An 8,469-nucleotide genomic window follows, 5' to 3' on the forward strand; every position below is an offset into this window, starting at 1 on the left:
CCTCACTTAGTATGATGTTCCCTAGCTCCATCCATTTGCCTAAGAATTTCATGAATTCATTGTTTCTAATGGCTGAATAGTACTCCATTGTGTAGATATACCACATTTTTTGCATCCACTCTTCTGTTGAGGGATACCTGGGTTCTTTCCAGCATCTGGCAATTATAAATAGGGCTGCTATGAACATAGTAGAGCATGTATCCTTATTACATGGTGGGGAATCCTCTGGATATATGCCCAGGAGTGGTATAGCAGGATCTTCTGGAAGTGAGGTGCCCAGTTTTCGGAGGAACCGCCAGACTGATTTCCAGAGTGGTTGTGCCAATTTGCAACCCCACCAGCAGTGGAGGACTGTTCCTCTTTCTCCACACCCTCTCCAACACCTGCTGTCTCCTGAATTTTTAATCTTAGCCATTCTGACTGGTGTAAGATGAAATCTCAGGGTTGTTTTGATTTGCATTTCCCTAATGACTAATGAAGTTGAGCATTTTTTAAGATGCTTCTCCACCATCCGAAGTTCTTCAGGTGAGAATTCTTTGTTTAACTCTGTACCCCATTTTTTAATAGGGTTGTTCGGTTTTCTGGAGTCTAACTTCTTGAGTTCTTTATATATATTGGATATTAGCCCTCTATCTGATGTAGGATTGGTAAAGATCTTTTCCCAATTTGTTGGTTGCCGATCTGTCCTCTTGATGGTGTCCTTTGCCTTACAGAAACTCTGTAACCTTATGAGGTCCCATTTGTCAATTCTTGCTCTTAGAGCATAAGCTATTGGTGTTCTCAGCAACAAAAGAAAATCTGGGAGAATCAGTATCCCTGACCTCAAGCAATACTACAGAACAATAGTGTTAAAAACTGCATGGTATTGGTACAGTGACAGGCAGGAGGATCAATGGAACAGGATTAAAGATCCAGAAATGAACCCACACACCTATGGCCACTTGATCCTCGACAAAGAGACTGAAAACATCCAATTGAAAAAAGATAGCCTTTTCAACAAATGGTGCTGGTTCAACTGGAGGTCAGCATGCAGAAGAATGTGAATTGATCCATCCTTGTCTCCTTGTACTAAGCTCAAATCCGAATGGATCAAGGACCTCCACATAAATCCAGACACTCTGAAGCTAATAGAAAAGAAACTGGGGAAGACCCTTGAGGACATCGGTACAGGGAGAAAGTTTCTGAGCACTATAAACTTTAGTAACAATTAGTTAAGCAAGATTTACTCACTAGTGCAGTATACGCATTTCTATTATGGGGGTAACTAACAGCTTTCTAGTTGTTCCAATGTCAAGGAGGAACCTCGAATAAATGGAACTGGTCAAGAGTTCTTGGTTTGAGATTTCATAGGCCCTGAGGTCAAAGGCACCACTCTTGTGCTAAATGAATGTGGTATCAAATTGCCTTCTAAGGAGTTATGTTTATACCCACAGATTACTACTCCAAGCAATATTAGGGAAACTTGTTTTTTGAGTGGGTGGCTTATTTAGAATTTAGTGCAGAGACCCAAAGCTTGTTCAAGTGCTAAGATTAAGAACTGTGAAGCCCTCATCTTAAGCAGTGTATCTATTCTATACCACCTCCTCCAAAGAAGAAGGAACATTGTGGAAGAGGCTGGGGAAAGACTGTAAGAGCCGGAAGATGAGAAAGAGCTGCCTGCAAAAGCTTGGACACATCCCATTTCATCATGCATGGATAAAGAGCTCATGTTTATGATTTGTATAAAGGAGAACTGCTGATGTTTTGAGTTAATTTTGGATCCAGACACTTTGCAGAAGGTATTCATCAGCTGTGGGTCTTCTCTGGTAGAATATTTGGGTTTATTTATGCATACTATCATATCATCTATGAATAGTGACACTGACTTCTTCCTTTCCAATCTGTATCCCCTTGATCTTCTTTAGCTGTTCTATTGTTCTGGCTAAAACTTCAAGTACTATATTGAATGGAAAGGGAGAGAGTGAACAGTCTTGTCACTAATTTTAGTGGAATTGCTTTGAGTTTGTATCCATTTATTTTCCTGTTGGTTATTGGTTGTATATTGTCTTTACTGTGTTTAGGTATGGGCCTTGTATCCCTAATCTCTCCAAGACTTTTAACATGAATAGGTGCTGGATTTTGTCAAAGGCCTTTTCAGCATCTAATGAGATGATCATGTGATTTTTTTCCCCTTCAGATTGTTTATATAGTAGATTATATTGATGGATTTTCATATATTGAACTATCCCTGTATCCCTGGGATGAAGCCTATTTCATAATGGTAGATTATTTTTATGTGTTTTTGATTCAGTGCATATTTTACTGAATATTTCTGCATTGATGTTCATAAGAAAATAATGACAAATGGGCTGAGAAAAATCAGGGAAACAATATCCTTTTTTGCGACAACCACAAATAATATGAAATAATATGAAATATCATGGTGTAACTCTAAGCAAGCAAGTTAAAAACTTGTCTGGCAAGAATTTCAAGTCTCTGAAGAATGAGTTTAAAGAAGATCTCAGAAGATAGAAAGATCTCTCATGCTCATATAACAGTAGGATTAGCACTCAGGATACAACCCACAGAACTCAAAGAAAATAAGTAACAAAGAAGTTCCAGGGGAGGATGCATGAATCTTCCTGAGAAGGGGAAAGAAAAAGTCAATGAAGTGAATAGAGGGAGGGAATTTGGTGGGAAAGGGATGCAGAGGGGAACATAGTGGGGGCATCAGGTGTAGGGAGAACCAGGGAGAGGGGGCTTGGGAAATAAATTAGGACAGGGAATAAGGAGGGATTTTCTAGAATGTGCCAGAGACCTGAGATCAGGAGCCACAATTAGTCTATGAGGATGACTCTAGCTGAAAGTGACAACTTCCTATAGCCAGGCAAGATTCCTGGTGGAGGGATAAGGACACCAAACCACCCACAAAACCTTCAATCCAAACTGTCTACTGCCTGTAAGATGTGCAGGAACAAAGATAGAGCAGAGATTGAGGGAATGGCAAATCAATAACTGGTCAAAACTGAAATCCATCTCAGCAATGTGAGACTCATCCCCTGAGCAATAACCAATCCCTGACACTAAAAATGACACTCTCTTATGCTTAAAGACAGGAGCCTAGCACAACTCTCCTATGAGATGCTCTACTCACCAGCTGACTGACATAATGCAGAGATCAACAACCAAGCATTACATGGAGCACGGGGAGTTTTGTGGAAGTGTTAGGGGAAGGATTAAGGGACCTGAATGGAATAGAAACCCTATAGGAAGGCCAATAGAGTCAACTAACCTGGACCCCTGTGGGCTCCCAGAGACTGAACTACCAACCAAAGAGTGAGCACGGGCTGGACTTAAGACCCCTGCACATATATGTGCAGCTTGGCCTTCATGCAGGTTCCCTGACAACTGGAATGGGGCCTGTCCCTGACTCTGCTCACTGTGAATTCTGCTCCCCTAACTGGGCTGTCTTGTCTGGACTCAGTGGAAGAAGATGTGCCTAGTCCTATAGTGACTCTTCGGTCCCAGGCTGGGTTGGTACCTGTGTAGAGGTGAGGGGACTCCCCCTTCTCAGAGGAGAAGGGGAGGGGAAAGTGGGAGGCTTATGTGAAGGGGAGATTGGGAGATGAGGAGCTGTGATCAAGATGTAAAGTGAATAAATAAGTTAATGGAAATAAAAAACCAATTTAGAAATAAGGCATGGTAACATTGGTAGAATACAGATTCAATGCAATACCCATCAAAATCCCAACTCAATTCTTCACAAAGTTAGAAAGAGCAATTATCAAATTCATCTGAAATAACAAAAAACCCAGGATAGCTAAAACTATTCTCAGCAACAAAAGAAAATCTGTGGGAATCAGTATCCCTGACCTCAAGCAATACTGCAGAGCAATAGTGTTAAAAACTGCATGGTATTGGTACAGTGACAGGCAGGAAGATCAATGGAACTGGATTGAAGATCCAGAAATGAACCCACACACCTATGGCCACTTGATCCTTGACAAAGAGGCTGAAAACATCCAATGAAAAAAAGATAGCCTTTTCAACAAATGGTGCTGGTTCAACTGGAGGTAAGCATGCAGAAGAATGCGAATTGATCCATCCTTATCTCCTTGTACTAAGCTCAAATCCAAATGGATCAAGGACCTCCACATAAAGCCAGACACTCTGAAGCTAATAGAAAAGAAACTGGGGAAGACCCTTGAGGACATCGGTACAGGGAGAAAGTTTCTGAACAGAACACCAATAGCGTATGCTCTAAGATCAAGAATTGACAAATGGGACCTCATAAAATTACAAAGTTTCTGTAAGGCAAAGGACACCATCAAGAGGACAAATCGGCAACCAACAAATTGGGAAAAGATCTTCACCAATCCTACATCAGATAGAGGGCTAATATCCAATATATATAAAGAACTCAAGAAGTTAGACTCCAGAAAACCAAACAACCCTATTAAAAATGGGGTACAGAGTTAAACAAAGATTTCTCACCTGAAGAACTTCAGATGGTGGAGAAGCATCTTAAAAAATGCTCAACTTCATTAGTCATTAGGGAAATGCAAATCAAAACAACCCTGAGATTTCACCTTACACCAGTCAAAATGGCTAAGATTAAAATTTCAGGAGACAGCGGGTGTTGGAGAGGGTGTGGAGAAAGAGGAACACTCCTCCACTGCTGGTGGGGTTGCAAATTGGTACAGCCACTCTGGAAATCAGTCTGGGGGGTTCCTCAGAAAACTGGGCACCTCATTTCCAGAAGATCCTGCTATACCACTCCTGGGCATATACCCAGAGGATTCCCCACCATGTAATAAGGATACATGCTCTACTATGTTCATAGCAGCCCTATTTATAATTGCCAGATGCTGGAAAGAACCCAGGTATCCCTCAACAGAAGAGTGGATGCAAAAAATGTGGTATATCTACACAATGGAGTACTATTCAGCCATTAGAAACAATGAATTCATGAAATTCTTAGGCAAATGGATGGAACTGGAGAACATCATACTAAGTGAGGTAACCCTGACTCAAAAGATGAATCATGGTATGCACTCACTAATAAGTGGATATTAACCTAGAAAACTGGAATACCCAAAACATAATCCACACATCAAATGAGGTACAAGAAGAATGGAGGAGTGGCCCCTGGTTCTGGAAAGACTCAGTGAAGCAGTATTCGGCAAAACCAGAACGGGGAAGTGGGAAGGGGTGGGTGGGAGGACAGGGGGAGAGAAGGGGGCTTACGGGACTTTCGGGGAGTGGGGGGCTAGAAAAGGGGAAATCATTTGAAATGTAAATAAAAAATATATCGAATAAAAAAAAGGAAAAGGACATTGAACTATTACTATACAGACATCTCAAGGTTCATAAATTTATGCAGAAGAGGTTGTCAGAGGTTGTGGACAACTTCAAATAAACTGTGTCTTCCAGACACAACAAAAATGATGCAAATATGAACTCAGAGACTGTAGCAGCATTCACAAGGCCTTCACAAGTTCAAAACGGACAGGGTCCCAGAACTAAGAAACGGAAGTAGACACAGGCTCCCATCACATATGAGAACATATCTCCAACTGATACCCACTTTCAAAGGATAAATATTAGTTGTCTTGAGTTTCAACCACTTTTCAGGGTAGGTCTCATGCCCAGAAATAGCTAGACAACAGATAGACTCAAAATTCATCAATTATTTTTTCTCTCTTTTCGTTTGTGTATACTTCTTTTATTTGGAGGTTTTGTTGTGATTTTTGTTTTTGGTTCTTTTTTATTTTTGAAAGAGAGAGAGAGAATGAAAACAGAGCATGAAGTTGAATGAATAAGAAAGTGAGGAGAATTTGGAAGAAATTGAGAGAGGAGAAAGAATATGATCAAAACCTATTGTATATAAAATTCTTAGTATATGGAACTGAATCACTTCTGAAGCCTACATAATGTGAAAAGATCTTCATTACCCCTACATCTAACATGGGACTACTCTCCAAAATATATAAATAATTCAAGAAGTTAGACACTAACAAGTCAATTAACCCAATTTAAAAGATGATGTACAGAGCTAAACATAGAATTTTAAACAAAGGAATCCCCAATTGCCAAGATCACTTAAAGAGATGTTCAGCATCCTTAGTCATGAGAGAAATGCAAATTCAAAGAACTCTGGGATTCCATCTTACACAGGAGGAACAACAATATCAACCAACCAGACCCCCCCAAGCTCCCAGGGACCAAAACACCAACCACAGAGTACAGATGCTGAGGTAGGAGTGGGTGCGCGGGAGAGGGAGCACCCTCAGAGAGGCAGGGGGAGGAAGGAGGGGATAGAGGGATTGTGGAGGGGTAACTGGGAAGGGGGATAACATTTGAAATGTAAACAAATAAAATAATCAATAAAAATAAGAGAGAGAGAGAGAGAGAGAGAGAGAGAAAGAGAGAGAGAGAGAGAAGTTTGTGAGACTCCTTAGAGACAAACTAAATTTCCATTTGCAAGTGGCTGTCATTTGGACATAGTTTCTGGGTTAGGGATAAGAACATGTATCCACTTCTCCTTTTCTTGTACCTTTTTTCTGGATTTCTTTCCTTCAGTTTGTGGTGTCTACTCTGATGTGTTTATTTTATTTTATCAAATTATATTTTATGTTATACTATATTATATTATTATACCTTATGAGTCCATTTTCTAATGAGAATAAAAGGGAGTGGATCCAAATGTGAGAGAAGGTAGAGAGGAACTGGGAGAAGTAGAGGGAAGGGAAACTGTAATCAAGATATATTATATGAAAAAAACCTCTATTTACAATAAAAGAAAAATAATAAAATTGATATTCATCATTATGGGAAGATTTGGGATAGTAAAGGGGAAATGAGAAATATTGTAATTGCATTACAATCTAAAAATAATAAAATTATGTATCACCTACCAATAGTCTTCACAATTTAAAGCCATCAATATTTGAGATAATTGATTAGGTCAGAATCTTCATGACTTAATCATCTCTGAAAATCACAAACATACATCAAGGTGTATTCTACTGACCTTCTAAATATCTTTCAATCCAAATAAGTTGTTAATCAAAATTAAACCATCACAACTTCATGTCCATGGAAAATTAGTTTCAGGAGTTTTCACAGGTACCATGATCCCTGAATGTTCAATGTTCCTTACATAAAATAGGGTAGTAGTTACATGGAATCTTAAAGCACTGTTCCATGTATTCTCTGCAGATGAATTATAATACTAAATACATAATCTCATGTATATAATAATATATGCAAATATAATTATATACTATATATTTTAGGAAATAACAATGATAATACCTGTAACTGTCCAAAACAATCACATTTTTCATAATTATTTTCAATTGAAGGGCATGGATTTCAGAGGCCACAGTGATGACAGTTTAATAATCTAGCTTCCTGTTGGGAAGTTCAGAGTCTGGACGCAACTGTTAACTACAGATAAAGGCCAACTCTTAAGAAACCATGAGAAAAAAAAAAGCCCAAAAGATAACAGATTAATAATGTCCACAGAAAACCTGAAGTATGTATACTTCTTACTTGCATTTTTCTTTTCATCTGAGTGCTTTGGGCAGAAGATCCTTTGTGCTACCTAATACACATTAAATAGAAACAAGAAGCCCTATCTTTAAGAGTCAAAGGGTTTAACAATTATGTAAAGACTTCCTTCCCCTCAGTTAGTTAACTGTTCCCCTTTCCTTAACAAATTCCACCCCATTTTACCATCACTGTCCATGCTATTGCACCAATTATATCCAGGGGGGCACTGAAGTTCTATGAGGGTAGTAGTGATACAACTGATGTTTTTCTGGAGCCTTTCCAAACGTCTGGTATAGTTCACGTCCAGTGAATTTTTATGGAACACTAACTAGTGATTTTGAGATTGTACTATGTTAAAGTGAATCTATGTACCAAACTTAAGGTCCATATACACTTATAGATACTGTGTATCTATACATGAAGTAAATTTAAAAATTAACTTTTATATTCTCCTTTACTAAAATAAGGTCTGAGGGTTACCAATGGGCTAGGAGTATAGTGGATAAATAATTAATAAAGAGTACTTCCCCATCAGGCCTCTGCACCAAGTCCTAGCGGGTCTCACTCAGGTCAGACAATCTCCCAGCTAGCTCTCACAGCATCCCAGCTGTGTTTCCTCTCCACCATAGACTCTGTAAATGGCTGGAGTCCTGTGCTCCCATCCTGCATCTAAATAACTGGTAAAGCATGACTCTTAAGCTTGAATAGTTAGCCAAATATATTTATGTATATAAAACTCCCAATTACAATGATGTCTTATACCAATATTTCTTTTTTTATTTGATATATTCTTTATTTATATTTCAAATGATTTCCCCTTTCCTGGCACCCACCTCCCTGAAAGGCCCATAAACCCTCTTCCCTCCCCCCTGTTCCCCAATCTACCCCTTCCCAGTTCCCTGGCCTGGTATTCCCCTACACTGCTGCACTGAG

Source organism: Apodemus sylvaticus, chromosome X, assembly GCF_947179515.1.
Source record: "Apodemus sylvaticus chromosome X, mApoSyl1.1, whole genome shotgun sequence".
NCBI classification, from domain to species: Eukaryota; Metazoa; Chordata; class Mammalia; order Rodentia; family Muridae; genus Apodemus; species Apodemus sylvaticus.